At 37.4% G+C, this 20,829-nt stretch overlaps 1 protein-coding gene across 4 annotated transcripts in view; it reads right to left on the bottom strand.

Annotated features, from left to right (window-relative positions):
- Nucleotides 1-20,829, bottom strand: part of LOC109687759 (uncharacterized) — a 54,902-nt gene that overhangs the window by 17,203 nt on the left and 16,870 nt on the right. The gene's annotated exons all lie outside the window — the stretch shown is intronic.

The raw sequence follows: 20,829 nt of genomic DNA, 5'->3' as shown, positions 1-20,829 counted from the left end.
AGTATAAAAATATTTTCCTAATTTTTCCCAAATTTCTTCCACTTTTTAGCAATTTAAGTCTTTACTCACGGACTCTCTCTTGGTATGCTGTGAAATAAAGGCTGACTTATAAAGGAACCACAGGAGCCTCTGTGCATTGATCACTAAGTGGTTTGTTTCTTCACTGAAGGCTGACAGCATTAGTTCAAAAGCCTACAGATGCCAATTTTTACACATCCAAATTTTTATCTAATTTTTTTTGAGACAGAGGAACTCCTGGGCTCAAGTGATCCTCCTGCCTCAGCCTCCTGAGTAGCTGGGTCTACAGGTGTGCAGTCTTTTCAAATTTAAGAACAGTAATTCACTTTTGGAATAAACAGATGTTTCATTCTTAACAATTGCATCATGTCATATAACCACTACCACAATAAAAGTACAAAATAGTTCTCTTCCTTCAGTAAAATTCCCTAGCACTGCCACTTTCTCAAACTTTCCCCTCATCATGAATCATTGAAAAATTTCCCTGTGGTTTTTGTTGAAAATGTCTTATCATACAGTATGTAGGTTAATTCTGTCTCCTTTCACTAGCAAAATGCACTTGAGATTCATGTTGAAGAGTGTCAATAGTCTGCTCGTTTTGATGGTGTGTAGTATTCTATTATATAAAATTTTCCATCAGTTGATGTACAGTTGATTTGTTTTTTTATGAATAAAACTGCCACAAACATTCATACATGGGGCTTGAGTGACTGAAATATATATAACATAAAATTTACTATTTTAAACCATGTTCAAGTGTACAACTATGTAGCAATAACCACATTCACGTTGTTGTGCAACCATCACCTACGTGAATCTCAAGAACTTTTTCTTCATCCCAAACTGGCCCCTCTCCAAGGTGCTGTCAGTGTGACTCAGTAAAGCGGTTGCCTAGTAAGCACAAGGCCAAGCTCAAACTCTAGTACTGCCAAAACAAGCAAACTGAAACTCTGGATCCATTACACATTGTTTCCATCCTTCCTACCTCCAACACCAGGTACCCAACATTTTCCTTTCTGCTTCTATTTGACTACTCTAGGAACTTCATTTAAAAAGAACCATACATAGTGACTGGCTTATTTTACTTACCATCAGGTCTTCAAGGCTCATCCATGTCTCAGCGTGTGTCATAATTTCCTTCCTTTTCAAGGGTGAATAATATTCCATTGTATGGTTATAACACATTTTATACATCCATTCAAGCTTTCTCCTTTCAGATGTTATGAATAGTGCTCATGCACAGATTTTTATGTGAACCTAAATTTTCATTTTTTTGTGTATAAACCTAGGTGGGTAATATCATATGATGGATATATGTTTAACCCTATATGAGACAATCAATATGTTTTTCCAAGAGACTATACCATTTGGTATCCTCACCAGCAATTTAAGATATTTCTAGTTGCTGCTGAGATCTGGAGGTTGCTTTCTGCCAGAATCTAGGTCACTTCAGGAGAAGAAGTTCAAGTAGGCAGCTCATCTGTGGAGCAGCCCTGCATTTCTAAGGAAAAGGTGTGTGATGTAACAATGGTGCTTGGTGTGCTAGTCAGTGTTCCATCACTGTGACATACAGCTTAAAGGGAAAAACAACTTATTTAAAGGGAAAAAGATTTATTTTGGCTCATAGTTTCAGAAGGTTTGGTCCACTGTTGCTTGGTCCACTTTCAGCCTAAGGTGAGGCAAAAACATCATGGCAGAGAGCATATGGCACAAGTGAATGCTTACCTCATGCAGCTGGGATGCAAATCAGACAAACAAAGTAAGAGGGTGGGGACAAGATATGCTCTTCAAAGCACACACCCCAGAGACCCACTTCTTCCAATCATCTCCCACAGTTTCCAACACCTCCCAATGGTCCAATTATGAATCCACTAACAGATTTATCCATTGATTAGGTCATAGCCCTCATGATCTGATCACAGAAAAGCTCAGATAAACCACAGCACAGTAATAGTAGGTGACTTTATTACCCCACACTCATCAAAAGGTCATCCAGACAAAATATCAATAAGGATTTCAGATTTAACATAATAGATCAAATGGGTATAATACAATAGCTACAGAACACACATTCTTCTCAGTATCCTGGAATTTTCTCCAAGATAGATATTTTAGGATATAAAGCAAGTCTTACATTGAATAACATCCTGCATTTTATCATACCACAGTGAGAAATGAAAAATCAATAACAAGAGAAGCTATGGAAAATATTTCAACATATGGAGATGAACAATGCATTTTTGAATGATCAGTGGGTCACTGAAGATACAGAGAGGAAATTTAAAATTTCCTGGTAGCAGAATGTAAGTCAGGATACAATAAAGACACTTGACTCCCGTGCTTACTACAGCACTGTTCACAATATCCAAGCATTGGAAACACCCCAGATGCTCTACAACTAATAAATGGATTAAGGAAATGTATATCCTGCAAAGCCGGGGATCCACACACACACAATCTCTGCTCCACTGGGCTGCACCCCCAGGCCTGCACAGGCCTGCACAAACTCCGCTCTGCCAGGCCATGCCCCCAAGGCCTGCCAAGCTGGCAATCCACAGACATTCACGATCTCCTCCAGGCCATGCCCTCAGTCCTGCACAGGCCTCCACAATCTCCACTGGGCTGCTCCCCTTACGTCTGCAAAGGCCTGCACAATCTCCACCAGGGCTGTCCACTAAAGCCTACCAAGCCAGCAATCCAGACACACAGGATCTCCACTCCGCTGGCCCATGCCCTTCAGGCATGCCAGGCCTATGCTCCAAAGGCCCACTAGTTAGCCTCAACCAAAGGCCTCCAACAATAGGCCCATGGGACCCCACCCACCTGCCACCCATCACAGGACAGCTTGAAACCTGCCTAAGAGACACACACAGAGAGGACTGGATGCTAAAGGAGTAACATCAGAAAAACTAAGACCACAATTCTATAGTTCCAGAACTGGTGATTTTTTTTTTCCCTTTTTGTTTTTTTTATTTTTCCCTTCTTTAAGGGATTTGCTGCCTGGTTTGCTGTTTGATCACCGACCATCTCTCCCATTTTTTGGTTTTTTTGTTTTTTTCTCTTTTCCTCTCTTCTCTCTTCCTTTTATCGTTCCATCTCTTTCTCTTTTTTATCCTTCTCTCTTGGTTTTGTTAGTTTTAATATTGTTACCCAGCTAATACTACATTACACATAGTCCAGGGATAGAAACGGTACCTAGTGGAAATATGGGAATAAGAAAAAGGGTGAGAAACCATTCTCCCCCCAAAAATAAAGTAGTACAGGATTTAGAGCAAAATGAAGAAAACGGATACACAGATCCAGACTCCAACAAAACGAAGATAAACTATATCAAGGACCCCAACGAAGCCCACAACAACACCTAAAAGAAGAAATCCTACAAGTAAGCGATGAGAATTTCATACAGATGTTACTAGACATGGTCAACAAAACATACAGGAAGCACGCAAGAAATTCCAACACAACAAAAACAAAGAATATGAGAAAACCTACAAACAAATCAATGAAATCATAGAAGCCCTAAATAAACACCAAACTAAACTGAAACCACCATAAATAGAGAGATAAACGAATTAAGGGCAAAAATTGACAATATTAAAGAGGAAATAACCCATGATATGGAAAACATCAAAAAAGAATGAAACAGAAATACAAAACAAAATGGAAGGCCATTCCAGAAGAGTAGAACAAATGGAAGACAATATCTCAGACCTTGAGGATGAAATGGCAATTAAAGGAAAACCTGACAAACTGCTTAAAAAAACTCAAGACTTGTGAAAAGAAAATGCAAGAACTCACTGACTCCATCAAAAGACCTAATCTCAGAATCATGGGCATTGAAGAAGGAGAAGAGGTGCAAGCAAAAGGGATTCATAATATATTCAACAAAATAATAACAGAAAATTTCCCAAATCAAGAGAAAACTATACCCATTCAGGTACAGGAAGCCTCCAGAACACCAAACAGACTTGACCAAAATAGAACTACCTCACGACATATTATCATTAAAACAAGTACAGAGACTAGAGAAAGAATACTGAAGGTTGTAAGAGAGAAAAAACAAATAACATACAAAGGTAAACCCATCAAAATCACAGGAGACTTCTCAACAGAAACTTAAAAAGCAAGAAGAGCATGGAGTGAGGTCTTCAAAGCACTGAATGAAAATAACTTCAATCCTAGGATACTCTACCCAGCAAAACTATCATTCAAAATAGATGGAGCAATAAAACTCTTCCATGAAAAGTAGAAACTAAAACAATATATGACCACCAAGACACCACTACAAAAGATTCTCCAAGGAATTCTGCACATAGATAATGAAAGCAAACAAAACGATGAAAGGGCAGGCAATACCAAATCACAGAAGAAAAGGCAAGAAAGTAAAGAGTAACACTGATTCAGCTATACACAATCAAACCCTTAACCAACAAAGACAACTACATGACAGGGATCACCATCTACTTATCAATACTAACACTGAATGTAAATGGAGTAAATTCTGCCATCAAAAGACACTGAATGGCAAACTGGATTAAAAAGGAAGATCCAACAATCTGCTGCCTACAGGAGACCCAACTCATCAACAGAAATAAGCACTGGCTGAGAGTGAAAGGCTGGAAGAAGATTTACCAACCCAATGGTCCCCAAAAATAGGCAGAGGTAGCAATACTTATCTCGGTCAAAGTAGACTTCAAACCTACATTGATCAAAGGAGATAAAGAAGGACACTCCATACTAAGAAAAGGGGAAATACACCAAAAGGAAATAACAATTATCAACCTATATGCACCCAACATCAACGCACCCGATTTCATCAATCATACTCTGAAGGACCTAAAAACATATATAAACTCCAACACAGTGGTAGTGGGAGACCTTAATACCCCCCATCACCAATAGATAGATCATCCAAACAAAAAATTAATAAAGAAACTCTAGAACTAGATCACACCATAGATCAAATGGAGCTACAGAATATTTCATCCAACTTCTGCACAATACACATTCTTCTCAGCAGCCCATAGAACCTTCTCAAAAATTGATCATATCTTAGGACACAAAGCAAGCCTCAGCAAATGTAAAAAAATAGTAATAATCCCATTCATTCTGTCTGACCACAATGTATTAAAACTAAAAATCAACAAAAACAGCAGTAAATATCACAAACAATTGGAAACTGAACAACACATTGTTCAATGACAAATGGGTCACTGATAAAATAAAAGAAGAAATTAAAAGGTTCCTGAAAGTTAATGAAAATGAGAACACGACCTACCAGAACCTACTGGACACAGCAAAGGCAGTCCTAAGAGGAAAGTTTATAGTCATGAATGCATATATTAAAATGACAGAAAGATCTCAAATCAATGACCTAACACTACATCTCAAACTCCTAGAAAAACAAGAACAAGCAAATCCCAAAACAAGCAGAAGGAAAGAAGTAATTAAAATAAGTGCTGAAATCAATGAAATAGAAACAAAAAAAACCATACACAGAATCAATGAAACAAAAAGCTCGTTCTTAATAGTTTCTGCTGGGTATTGAGGGGGTAGGGGGGAGAGGGAGGGGGCGGAGTGGGTGGTAAGGGAGGGGGTGGGGGCAGGGGGGAGAAATGACCCAAGCCTTGTATGCACATATGAATAAAAAAAAAAAGCTGGTTCTTTGAAAAAATAAATAAGATTGACAAACCCCTGGCAAACCTGACTAAATGAGGAGAGAAAAAACCCAAACCAGTAAAATCAGAAATGCAAAAGGAGAGATAGCAACAAACATCACAGAAATAAAGAAAATCATCCAAGACTACTTTGAAAGCCTATACTCTAATAAATTTGAAAATCTCAAAGAAATAGAAAGATTTCTAGAAACTTACAACCACCCAAAACTGAACCAAGAGAATATAAATCACCTGAATAGATCTATAACACAAAAAGTAATTGAAACTGCCATAAAGAGCCTCCCAAAAGAGAAAAGTCCAGGACCTGATGGATTCACTGCTGAATTCTATCAGATGTTTAAAGAAGAACTAATACAACTCTCCTTAAACTGTTCCGCAAAATAAAATGGGAAGGAACACTGCCTAACTCATTTTATGCAGCAAGTATTACACTTATTCCAAAACCAGGCAAAAACACCTCCAAAAAGGAGAACTATAGGCAAATTTCCTTAATGAATATCAACACAAAAAATCCTCAATAAAATAATGGCAAACTGAATCCAACAATACATCAGAAAGATTATTCTCCACGACCAAGTTGTTTCATCCCAGGGATGCAGGGGTGGTTCAACATAAGCAAATCTATAAATGTAATACAGCACATCAATAGAAACAAAGACAAAAACCACTTGATCATCTCAATAGATGCAGAAAAAGCCTTCCACAAGATCCAACACCACTTCATGATAAAAGCTCTAAGAAAACTAGGAATAGAAGGAATGTACCTCAATATTGTAAAGGCTATATATGACAAAACTAGAGCCAACATCATACTTAACAGTGAAAAACTGAAACCATTCCCCCTAAAATCAGGAACAAGACAAGGGTGCCCACAATCGCCACTCCTACTCAACATAGTACTGGAATTTCTAGACAAAGCAATTGGCAAGAAGAAGAAAAAAAGGAATACAAATAGGTAAAGAAACTGCCAAAATATCCTTATTTGCAGACGATATGATCCTATACCTTAAAGATCCAAAAAACTCTACACAAAAACTCTTAGACACCATAAACAGCTGCAGTAAGGTGGCAGGATACAAAATCAACTTAGAAAAATCACTAGCTTTTCTATACACCAACAACAAACAAACTGAGAAGGAATATATGGAAACAACTCCATTCACAATAGCCTCAAAAAAAATAAAATACCTAGGAGTAAATTTAACAAAGGATGTGAATGAACTCTACAAGGAGAATTACAAACTCCTGAAGAAAGAGATCGTGGAAGACTACAGAAGATGGAAAGATCTCCCGTGCTCATGGATCAGTAGAATCAACATAGTAAAAATGGCTATACTGCCGAAAGCAATCTACATGTTTAATGCAATTCCCATCAAAATCCCAATGACTTTCATGACAGAGATTGAAAAATCGACTGTGAAGTTCATTTGGAAACACAAGAGACCACGAATAGCCAAGGCAATACTCGGCAAAAAGAGCAATCCTGGAGGTATCACAATACCTGACTTCAAACTATATTACAAAGCAATAGTAATAAAAACAGCATGGTACTGGCATAAAAACAGACATGAAGACCAGTGGAACAGAATAGAGGACCCAGATATGAATCCACACAACTATACTCACCCTATTTTTGACAAAGGTGCCAAAAATATATGATGGAGAAAAGACAGCCTCTTCAACAAATGCTGCTGGGAAAAGTGGTTACCCATCTGCAAGAAACTGAAACTAGATCTATGTCTATCACCCTGTACCAGTATCATCTCAAAATGGATTAAAGACCTAAATATCACACCTGAAACTCTGAAGTTACTATAGGAAGGAGCAGGAAACACTCTGGAACAAATAGGTATAGGCAAAGACTTCCTCAAGAGAACCCCAGCAGCCCAGCAACTAAGAGGAAAGGATGGACAAATGGGGCTTCATAAAATTAAAAAGCTTCTGTACAACAAAAGAAATGGTTCTACTGAAAAGACCACCCACAAAGTGGGCATAAATATTTGCCAGCTATACGTCAGACAAGGGACTGATAACCAGAATATACAGGGAACTAAGAAACTAAACTCTCCTAAAAATCAATGAACCATTTAAGAAATGGGCAACTGAACTAAACAGAACTTTCTCAAAAGATGAAATTCAAATGGCCAAAAAACACATGAAAAAATGCTCACCATTTCTGGCCATAAAGGAAATGCAAATCAAAACCACATTAAGATTCCACCTCACCCGTTAGAATAGCCATCATCAAAAACACCACCACCAACATGTGCTGGTGAGGATGTGGGGAAAAAGGAACCCTAATCCAATGCTGGTGGGAACACAAGCTGGTGCAACCACTCTGGAAAAGAATTTGGACACTTCTTAAAAATCTAAACATAGACCTGCCATATGATCCAGCAATCCCACTCCTGGGTATATACCCAAAGGAATGCAGCACAGGTTACTCCAGAGGCACCTGCATACCCATGTTTATTGCAGCACTATTCACAACAGCCAAGCTATGGAAACAACCAAGATGCCCCACTACTGATGAATGGATCAAGAAAATATGGTACTTGTACACAAAGGAATTTTACTCAACCATGAAGAAGAATGAAATCTTATCATTTGCAGGTAAATGGATGGAACTGGAGAACATCATTCTGAGTGAGGTCAGCCAGGCTCAGAAGACCAAAAATCGTATGCTCTCCCTCATATGTGGACATTAGATCTACGGCAAATGCAGCAATGTGGTTGATATTGGATCACATGACAAGGGGAGAGCACATACAGGAGATATAGGAATAGGTAGAAAAACAAAAACATGAAAGCATTTGATATCTCCACTCCAGAACAACTAAAACAGAAACCTTAAAACTACAGAGGTTATCATGAGCAGGGGATCAGGAACCAATGTAAAGATCAGTTTAGTTGAATAAACATGGGTCATAACACATGGGTACACAAAAGCAATCATAGGAATCTCTCTGTATAGCTATCCTTAATCAACTAGCAAAAACGCTTTGTTTTCCTTATTATGCTTACATCTTTTCTTCAACAAAATCAGTGATTAGGGCAGAACAGGACCTGCCTGGAACTGAGGGGGGGAGGAGGAAAGGGTTGGGGGAGACAGGGTGGAGAAATGACCCAAACAATGTATATGTATGTGAATAAATGAACAAAAAAATGAAGACTAGAATGTAAAACAGGTCCTGTTAAGGGGGAGGTACTGGATGGATGGGGAAGGTGAATGGAGATGGTGATGGTCTTGTATGAAAACAGAACACTGAAACCTGTTGAAATTATTTTAAGTAGGAGATGTATGGTGAGGGAGAATGATGGAGGGGATGAATCTCACCAAGGTTAAATGGTAAACATATATGGAAATGTCACAATAAAACCCCCTGTACACATAATAAATGCTAACAAAAATGTTTTAAAATTTTCTAGAAGCAAATGAAAATGAGAACACAGCTTATCAGAACCTTTGAGATACTGCAAAGATGGTGATAAAAGGAAAGTTTATAGCCATGAGAGCCTACATTAAAAAATTAGAGAAATTTCAAATGAATAATTAATACTGCATCATAAGTTCTTAAAAAAAAACATGAACAAGTCAGTGGATGGAAAGAAATAGTGAAGATCAGGGCAGACTAAATGTACAATACAAACAATCAGTGATATGAAAAGTTGTTTCTTTGAAAAGATAAAACAAAATTGACAAACTGTTAGCCAAATTAACCAAAAGAAAAAGGGAGATGACCCAAATTAATAGAATCAGAGATGAGAAAGGGACATCACAATAAATGTCTAAAGTATCCACAGGATCATTAGGAAATACATTAAAAACTTATATTCTAATAGACTGGAAAACCCAGAAGAAATGGATGAATTTCTACATATATATGACCTACCAAAATTGAGCTAAGAAGAAATAAACCACCTAAACAGAACAGTAATAAGCAATGAAATTGAAGCAGTAATAGTCTAAGAAAGAAAGCCCAAGACCCAGTGGACTCACTGCTGAGTTCTACCAGACCTTTATAACACCAATGCTCCTCAAACTACTCTATAAACTAGAAAGGGAAGGAACACTACCAAACTCATTCTATGAAGCCAGTATTACACAAACACCAAAACCAGATAAGGACATGGGAAAAAAAATTATAGGCCAACTTCCCTGATGAACATAGACAAAAAAAACCTCACAAACTGAATGCAACAATACATTAAAAAGATCATACACCATGATTTAGCTTCATTCTAGGAATGCAAGGATGGTTCAACATAGGTAAATCAAGTATTGTATTACAACACATAAATAGATTACAGGACAAAAACCACATGATCATCTCAATAGATGCATGATAAAAGCCTTGAACTAGAATAGAGGAAACATACCTCAATACAGTAAAGGATATATGTGATAAAACTATATACAACATCATCTTAAGTGGGAAAAAACTGAAACCATTTACTGTGAAGTCAGTAAAAAGACAAGGGTGTCCATCGTCTTTGCTCTTATTCAATATAGTGCTAGAATTATTAAAGCAATAAGGCAAGAAAAAGAAACAAAGGAAACAGAAATAAGAAAGAAAGGAGTCATATTATCCTTAGTTGGAGAGTATATGATCCTATACTTACAGGACCATAAAAATTCCACCAAAATGCTCTTAGATCTGATAAAGACTTTTGGCAAAGTAGCAGAATACAAAATCAGCATATAAAAATCAATAACTTTTCTATGTACCAGTAACAAACAGGCTGAAAAATAACTAAGGAAAACAACCCCATTCACAATAGCATCAAAAAATTACATACTTAGGAATAAACCTAACTTAGGAGGTGAAAGAACTCTATAATGAAAACTCTAAAAAATTGAAGAAGACACAAAAAGATGGAAAGACTTCTCACGTTTATGGATTAGCAGAATTAATACTGTGAAAACGGATATACTACCAAAAGCAATCTATATATTCAATGCAATACCCATGAAAATTCCAATGACATTTTTCACAGAAATAGAAATATCAGTAACAAAATTAACCTGGAGGCACATAAAAACCAAAACAACCAAAAAAAAATCCTAAGCAAATCTCTAAGAGCAATGCTAAAGATATCACAATACCTGACTTCACACTATACTACATAGTCATAGTAACAAAACTGGCATGATACTGGCACAAAAACAGGAAATAGGTAACTGCAATAGAAAAGAAAATCTAGAAATAAGCTCAAAACTACAGCCATCTGATTTTTAACAAAGGCACCAAACACCTACGTTGGAGAAGATAGTCTCTTCAACAAATGGTGTTGGAAAAAACTGGATATCCACATGCAGAAGACTCAAACTAGACCCCATCTCTCACTCTGGACAAAAAAAAAAATCAACTCTAAATGCATCAAAAATATTAACATAAGACCAGAGATTTGAAATTTCTAGAGGAAACCATAGGGAAAAGCCCTTGAAGATATAGGCATAGATAATGTTTTTGTGAATAAAACTCAGATTTCTTAGAAAATAAGAGCAAGAATTGAAAAATGGGATTGCATCAAGTTCAAAAGCTTCTGCACAGCAGAGGAAACAATTATCAGAAACAAAAGAAAACCTACAGAATGGGAGAAAATCTTTTCCAGTTATTCAACAGATAAAAAATTAATATACAGAATACATAGAGTACCAAAAATTAAACACCAAAAGAATAATCTAATAAATGGGAAAGTGAATTGAACAGTTTTCAGAAGAAGTACAAATGCCTAATAAATACAAGAAGAAATGTTTAACATTCTTCCCTAATAAGGAAATGCAAATCAAACCATCATTGAGATTCCATCGCAACTCAGTCAGAATGGCTACTATCAAGAAAACAAACACTTTAAACCAAGGGAAAGAAAATAGGTGACTGAAACCACCAACTAGCCTATCAAGAACATAGTTAAACAGTACCAAGTGGAGTGATGGGAAGATGAAAAAGGGATGGAAACCATTCTCCCCCCAAAAATAATTTAACACAGAATTCAGAGGGAAATGAAGAAAATGGATATCCAGTTCCGGACTCCAACAAAACAAAGATAAATGACGCCAAGGAACCAAATGATGCCCAAAAGAATATCCTCAAAAAAGAAATCCTGCAAGTAGTCACTGAGAATTTCATAGAGCTGTTACTAGACATAATTAGCCAAAACGTACAAGAGGCACTCAAGAAATTTCAAGACACCAAAAACAAAGAATACAAGAAGACACAGAAACAAAAAATGAGCTCATAGGAGCCCTAAACAAAGTGAAACAGAGAACACTATAGAGAGATAAATGAATTAAAGATGAAAATTGACAATATTAAAGAGGAAGTGACCCATGATATGGAAAACCTCAGAAAATAGAATGAAACAAATACAAAACACAATGGAAGGCCACTCCAGCAGAGTAGAACACGCTGAAGACAGAATCTCAGAACTTGAAGACAAAATGGAAATTAAAGAAAAAAGTGAAGAACTATTAGTCAAACAACACAAGACCTGTGAAAGGAATATGCAAGCACCCACTGACTCCATCAAAAGACCAAACATGAGAATCATGGGCATTGAAGAAGGAGAAGAGGTACAAGCAAAAGGGATTCATAATATATTCAACAAAATAATAATAGAAAATTTCCCAAATCTAGAGAAAGCTATGCCCATTCAGGTTAACAGGAAGCCTCCAGGGCACCAGACTTGACCAAAATAGAACTACCCCACGACGTATTATCATTAAAACAACAAGCACAGAGAATACAGAAAGAATACTGAAGGCTGTAAGAGAGAAAAAACAAATAACATATAAAGGTAAACCCATCAAAATCATGGATTTCTCAATGGAAACCTTCAAAGCAAGAAGAACATGAAGTGAGGTATTCCAGGCACTCAATGAAAATAACTTCAACCCTAGGATACTCTACCCAGCAAAACTATCATTCAAAATAGATGGAGCAATAAAACTCTTCCATGATAAGCAGAAACTGTTAGGTCGACGCTGATGGGAAGGCCAAATTGAAGCCAAATAACAAAGCAAGCAGGCTTTAAGCAGACTTTATTGAGAGCATGCTCTCGGGCGAGGATCACCGTCCCCAAAAAGCAGGGCCGGAGAAGTCGCACTGGAGAAATGGCAGCCCAGTTTTTATATCCTAGGTGAAGTCAAGAGCTTAAGGTATTATGGGGCATCAGGATAGGTCGAGCTTTGGTGGGGAAGAGCTTGGGGGTCAGGACCCATTGCCTGCCAGCAGGAGTTGCCATGGTAATCATGAAGGGAAGGAGAGGATGGAGTGGAAAGTGAGCAGAGAGTCCCTGATCACCATGGGGTGGCTGCCCACCGGCCAAACAGAAACTAAAACAATATATGACCACCAAGCCACCACTACAAAAGATCCTTCAACTAGCAAGCATGAGGCCCTGAGTTCAAACCCCAGTGCTGCCAAAATAAATAAATAAATAAAAGATTCTTCAAGGAATCCTGCAAACAGAAAATGAAAGCAAACAAAACCATGAGAGGACAGGCAATATCAAACCAGGAGAGGAAAAGACAAGGAATCAGAAAGTAACACTGACTCAGCTGCACACAATCAAACCCTTAAACAACAAAAACAACTAAATGACAAAAATCACCACATACCTATCAATATTAACTGAATGTTAATAGACTTAACTCCCCCATCAAAAGACACCAATTGGCAAACTGGATTAAAAGGAAGATCCAACAATCTGTTGTTTACAGGAGACCCATCTCATTGATAGAAACAAACACTGGCTTAGGGTGAAAGCCTGGTAGAAGATTTACCAAGCCAAAGGCCCCCGAAAACAGGCAGGAGTAGCAATACTTATCTCGGACAAAGTAGACTTCAAACTTACATTGATCAAAGGAGATAAAGAAGGACACTCCATATCAATAAAAGGAGAACTACACCAAAAGGAAGTAACAATTATCAACCTATATGCACCCAACGTCAGTGTACCCAACTTCATCAGACATACTCTGAAGGACGTAAAGCACATATAGACTCCAACACAGTGGCAGTGGGAGACTTTAATACCCCCCTATCACCAATAGATAGGTCATCCAAACAAAAAATTGAATAAAGAAATCCTAGAACTAAATCACACCATAGATCAAATGGACCTAGCTGATGTCTACAGAATATTTCATCCAACTTTCATACAACAGCAGCCCATAGAACTTTCTCCAAAATTGATCATATCTTAGGGCACAAAGCAAGCCTCAGCAAATATAAGAAAACAGAAATAATCCTATGCATTCTATCTGATCACAATACATTAAAACTAGAACTCAACAACAAAAACAACAGCAGAAAATACACAAATAACTAGAAGCTGAGTAACACTTTGCTCAATGATCAGTGGGTCATAGCAGAAATAAGAGAGGCAATCAAAAGGTTCCTGGAAACTAATGAAAATCAAAATACAGCCTATCAGAACCTATGGGATACAGCAAAAGCAGTCCTAAGAGGAAAGTTTATAGCCATGAGTGTATATACTAAAAGGACAGAAAGATCTCAAATCAATGACCTAATGCTACATCTCTAACTCCTAGAAAAACAAGAACAAGCAAAACCCAAAACAAGCAAAAGGAAAGAAATAATAAAAATAAGGGCTGAAATTAATGAAATAGAAACACAAAAAAATCATACAAAGAATCAACAAAACAAAAAGCTGGTTTTCTGAAAAAATAAACAAGATTGACAGAACCCTGGCAAACCTCACTAAAATGAGGAGAGAAAAAGACCAAACACTTGAGAAAGAATATATGGAAACAATTCCATTTACAATATCTCAAAAAAAAATCAAATACCTAGAAGTAAACTTAACAAATGACTTGAATGACCTCTACAAGGAGAACTACAAACCCATAAAGAAAGAGATCAAAGAAGACTACAGAAGATAGAAAGATCTCCTGTGCTCATGGATTGGTAGAATCAACATAGTAAAAATGGCTATACTACCGAAAAAATGGCTATACTATCTACATGTTTAATGCAATTCCCATCAAAATTGAAAAATCTACCCTAAAGTTCATTTGGACACACAAGATACCACGAATAGCCAAGGCAATACTCAGTAAAAAGAACAATGCTGGAGGTATCACAATACCCGACTTCAAACTATATTACAAAGCAATAGCAATAAAAACAGCATGGTACTGGCACAAAAACAGAAATGAAAAACAGTGGAACAGAATAGAGGACCTGGATATGAATCCACACAGCTATGCCCACCTTATTTTTGACAAAGGCGCCAAAAACATATGATGGAGAAAAGACAGCCTCTTCAATAAATGTTGTTGGGAAAAGTGGTTATCTGCCTGCAAAAAAAACTGAAACTAGATCCATGTCTATCACCCTGTACTAGTATCCACTCAAAATGGATCAAGGACCTAAATATCATACCTGAAACTCTGAAACTCTGAAGTTAGTACAGGAAAGAGCAGGGAATACTCTGGAAGCAATAGGATAGGCAAGGACTTCCTCAATTGAACCTCAGCAGCTCAGCAACTAAGAGAAAGAATGAACAAATGAAACTACATAAAATAAAAAACCTTCTGCACAACAAAAGAAATGGTTCTAAACTGAAGAGACCCCACACACACACAGAGTGGAAGAAAATATATGCCAGCTATACATCAGACAAAGGACTGATAACCAGAATATACAGGGAACTCAAAAAACTAAACTCTCCCAAAATCAATGAACCAATAAAGAAATGGGCAACTGAACTAAACAGAATTTTCTCAAAAGAAGAAATTCAAGTGGCCAAAAAACACATGAAAAAAACGCTCACCATCTCTGGCCATAAAGGAAATGCAAATCAAAACCACACTAAGATTCTACCTCACCCCTGTTAGAATAGCTATCATCAAAAATACCACCAAGGATGTGGGGAAAAACGAACCTTCAAACACTGCTGGTGGGAATGCAAGCTAGTCCAACCCCTCTGGAAAACAATATGAGGAAAACAATATGGAGGCTTCTTAAAAATCTAAACATAGATCTGCCATATGATCCAGCAATCCCCCTCCTAGGGATGTACCCAAAGGAAAGTGGCTCAGGTTACTCCAGAGGCACCTCCACACCCATGTTTATTGCAGCACTATTCACAATAGCCAAGTTATGGAAACAGCCAAGATGCTCTGCCACTGACAAATGGATTAAGAAAATGTGGTACTTATACACAATGGAGTTTTACTCAGCTGTGAAGAAGAATGAAATCTTATCATTCGCAAGTAAATGGATGGAACTTGAGAACATCATCTTCAGTGAGGTTAGCCAGGCTCAGAAGACTAAAATCATATGTTCTCCCTCATATGCGGACTTTAGATCTAGGGCAAATGCAGGAGTGTTGTTGGACTTGGGTCACATGCTAAAGGGAGAACACATACAGGAGGAATGGGGATAGGTAGGAAACCCAAAACTTGAAAGTGTTTGATGTCCCCACTACAGAGGAGCTAATACAGAAACCTTAAAACAACAGAGGTCAATATGGGAAGGTTACCAGGAAGTAGTGAAGAGGTCAGGCAGAGATGAATCAGTTTGGGTTGTAATACACTTGTGCATGGAAGCAATGCTAGGAATCTCTCTGTATAGCTATCCTTATCTCAACTAGCAAAATGGTTTGTTTTTCTCATTATTACTTATGTCTTCTCCTCAAAAAAACTGGAGAAAAGGGCAGAACAGGTTCTGCCTGGAAGCGAGGGGGTGAGGGGCAGAGGGATCCTGTTAGTGGGAATGAAAATTAGTGTAGCCACTATGGAAACCTGTGGAGGTTCCTTTGAAAACTAAAGGTAGACCTACCATATGATCCTGATATACCACTCCTGGGTTTATATCCAAAGAAATGCAAGTCAACATACAATCTAGATACCTGATGTTTATAGCAGAACTATTCACAATAGTCAAAATACGGAAATCAGACTAGGTGCACATAAACAAATGAATGAATAAAAAATTACACATACACAATGGAGTATTATTCAGCCACAAAGAAGAGTGAAATTATGTGGTTTGCAAGAAAAAGGATCAAATTAGAGATTATGTTAAACAAATTAAGCCAGAAAGAGATAGGCAAATATTGCCTCTCTTGTATGTGAAATCTAGTCCTTAAAAAATGAATGACAGGAAGCGGGTGCTGGTGGCTTACACCTGTAATCCTAGCTACTCAGGAGGCAGAGATCAGGAGGACTGCAGTTCAAAATCAGCCAAGGTAAATAGTTCACAAAACCCTATCTCTAAAATACCCAACACTGACAGAGTGGCTCAAGCGGTTGAACGCTTGCCTAGCAAGAGTGTGGACATGAGTTCAAAAAAGGAAGGGAGGGAAGGAGGGAAGGAGGGAAGGAGGGAAGGAGGGAAGGAGGGAGGGAGGGAGGGAGGGAGGGAGGAAGGAAGGAAGGAAGGTGGGTGGGTGACAGGAAAATAAACAGGTCCTGTTTGGGCGTGGGAACCAGTCAGAGCAGGAAGGGCAAAAGGAGAGGGTGTGGGGGGTGAATATGGTCAAAATACTTTATACACATGTATGTAAATGGAACAATGAAACCTATTAAAGTTAAGCAAGGAGTCGGGGATGAGAAGAATTGAGAGGGAGTCAATTTAACTGGGATAAATTGTATGCATATATAGAAATATCACAATGAAACTCCTTTGTACAACTAACATATGCAAAATTTTTAAATGGGAAAAAAATACTTTGGAATCCCACTTCATCCCAGTCAGAATAGCTATCATCAAGAAAACATAAAACAGCAAATGTTTGCAATAATGGGGAATAAAGGAACCCTTGTTGGTGGGAATGTAAACTAGTCCAGTCACTATGGAAATCAGTATGAAGGTTCCTTGGAAATTTGAAATAGAACTTCCATAGGACCCAACTATGCTACTTCTGGGTATATACTCCAAAGTACCAAAGTAAACTCACGTTGTGGAGATTCCTGCACACCCATGTTTATTGCTGTACTATTCACACTAATCAAGCTATGCCATCAGCCTAGGTGCCCAACAACAGATGAAGAGATAGAGAAATGTGGTACATACACACAATGAAGTATTACTCAAACATAAAAAAAGAATGAAATTATTTCATTTGTAAGAAAATAGATGGGACTGAAGATCATAATGATGTTAATAAGCCAGTCTCACAAAGACAAGTATCACAAGTTTTCTCTGGTATGTAGAATGTAGAGGGGGGAAGGACATGAAAATAAAAGGGGGACTATTAGGGATGTTGAAGGAGAAATTGGTAAGTATGACAGGGATATGAAATGAAAACTGTTAAAACTATTCCAGGAATGGGGGAAGGGGGTAAAGGAGAATGATAGAGGGTGTGAATTCAACTATGATACATTGTAAGAACTTTATAAATGTCACAAGGTACCCCCAGCACAATAATAGAAAGAGAGAGGCAGGGAGAAGGAGTGAGGTAAGGGAGGGTAAGGGAGGGAAATAGAGGGGATGAATATGATCCAAGTACATTGTGAAATTATGAAAATGTCATAATTAAACCCTTTCTATAGTTAATAGATGCTAATAAAATGTGGAAAACATATTAAAAGTCCTAAGCTCTATATATGGTCTCTCTTCCATTTTTTTGCTTCTTCTACAGATCTTTTCAAATATAAAAATAATTGTCAAGTTCTTCCAGGCTGTACAAATGCACATAGTATGCCAGATTGAGTTTTGATCTGACCCATGGTCTGTACTTTGCTGACTTCTGTTCTAGGTCTTATATTTTCACATAAATTTTAGGATCCATTTGCCAAAATTTTATCTCCAAAAAATAACCTGCTTAGATTTTGATTATCATTGTGTTGAATCTGTAGATTAATTTGGAAAGAACTGACATACTAACATAATTGAGTCTTATTTGGGGATTTTTTAAATATTTTTCATTAATGTTTGTATTTTTTTCTAATGCACAGGTCTTTCTCATCTTTTCTGTCAGATATATATAGGTGCTTAAAATCCTTCAGTGCTATTGAAAATTGTATTTCCATTTCAGTGTTTTGCTTGCTGCTAGTAACAACACAAGTTCATTTGTTTACACAGCTGGGGATAGAGCCCAGGGTCTTGCATGTGAGGCAAGTACTCTGCCACTGAAATATACTGCCAGCCCAAGAAATACAGTTTTCATACATCTCTTGATCTTGTATTCTGCTACCTTCTTAATAAAATTATTTTTCCAACTCAAGACCTGTGAAAAGAAAATGCAAGAACTCACCGACTCCATCAAAAGACCAAACTTGAGAATCATGGGCATCGAAGAAGAAGAGGTGCAAGCGAAGGGTACGTGTTATATATTTAACAAAATAATAATGGAAAATTTCCCAAATCTAGAGAAAGATATTCCCATACAGATGCAAGAGGCCTCCAGGACACCAAACAGACCAAACAAAAATAGAACTACCCCACGACATATCATCATTAAAACAAGTTCAGAAACTAAGGAAAGAATATTGAAGGCTGTAAGAGAGAAAAAACAAGTAACACACAAAGGTAAACCCATCAAAATCACAGCAGACTTCTCAACAGAAACATTAAAAGCAAGAAGACTGTGGGGTGAGATCTTCCGGGCACTGAATGAAAGTAACTTCAACCCCAGGATACTTTACCCAGCAAAACTATCATTCAAAATAGATGGAGCAATAAAACTCTTCCATGATAAGCAGAAACTAAAACAATATGTGACCACAAAGCCACCACTACAAAGTATTCTTCAAGGGATTCTGCACACAGAAAGTGAAACCCAACTTAACCATGAAAACACAGGCAGCACCAAACCACAGGAAAAGAAAAGCAAGACAGTAGAGAGTAACCTCAACTTAGGTACACACAATCAAACCCTCAAACAACTAAGACAACTAAATGACAGGAATCACCACATACCTATCAGTACTAACGCTTAATGTTAACGGACTTAATTCACCCATCAAAAGGCACCGCTTGACAAAATGGATTAAAAAGGAAGATCCAACAATTTGTTGCTTACAGGAGACCCATCTCACTGACAGAAATAAGCATAGGCTAAGGATGAAAGGCTGGAAGAAGATTTACCAAGCCAATGGCCCCCGAAAACAGGCAGGAGTAGCAATACTTATCTCTGACAAAGTAGACTTCAAACCTACATTGATCAAAAGAGATAAAGAAAGACATTCCACACTAATAAAAGGGGAAATAGACCAAAAGGAAATAATTATCAACCTGTATGCACCCAATGTCAACGCACCTGATTTCATCAAACATACCCTGAAAGACCTAAGAGCATATATAAACACCAACACAGTGGTTGTGGGAGACTTTAACACCCCATTATCATCAACAGATAGGTCATCCAAACAAAAAATCAATAAAGAAATCCAAGATCTAAAATATGCAATACATCAAATGGACCTAGTTGATATCTACAGAACATTTCATCCAACTTCTACACAATGTACATTCTTCTCAGCAGCCCATGGAACCTTCTCCAAAATAGATCATATCTTAGGGCACAAAGCAAGTCTCAGCAAATATAAGAAAACAGAAATTATACCGTGCATACTATCTGATCACAATGCAGTAAAAGTAGAACTCAACAACAAAAGTAAAGACAAAAAACATGCAAACAGCTGGAAACTAAATAACTCATTACTTAATGAAGAATGGATCATCGATGAAATAAAAGAGGAAATTAAAAAGTTCCTGGAAGTCAATGAAAATGAAAATACAACATACCGGAACCTATGGGACACAGCTAAGACAGTCTTGAGAGGAAAGTTTATAGCCATGAGTGCATATATTAAAAAGACTGAAAGATCCCAAATCAATGACCTAATGATACATCTCAAACTCCTAGAAAAACAAGAGCAAGCAAATCCCAAAACAAATACAAGGAGAGAAATAATAAAAATAAGAGCTGGATTCAATGAAATAGAAACCAAAGAAAACATACAAAGAATTAATGAAACAAAAAGTTGGTCCTTCGAAAAAATAAACAAGATTGATAGACCCCTGGCAAACCTGACTAATATGAGGAGAGAAAAAACTCAAATTAGTAGAATCAGGAATGCAAAAGGGGAGATAACAACAAATACCATGGAAGTCCAGGAAATCATCAGAGACTACTTCGAGAACCTATATTC

This window comes from Castor canadensis, chromosome 14 (assembly GCF_047511655.1).
Source record: "Castor canadensis chromosome 14, mCasCan1.hap1v2, whole genome shotgun sequence".
NCBI lineage: Eukaryota > Metazoa > Chordata > Mammalia > Rodentia > Castoridae > Castor > Castor canadensis.
This window is presented reverse-complemented; position numbering and strand designations above follow the sequence as displayed.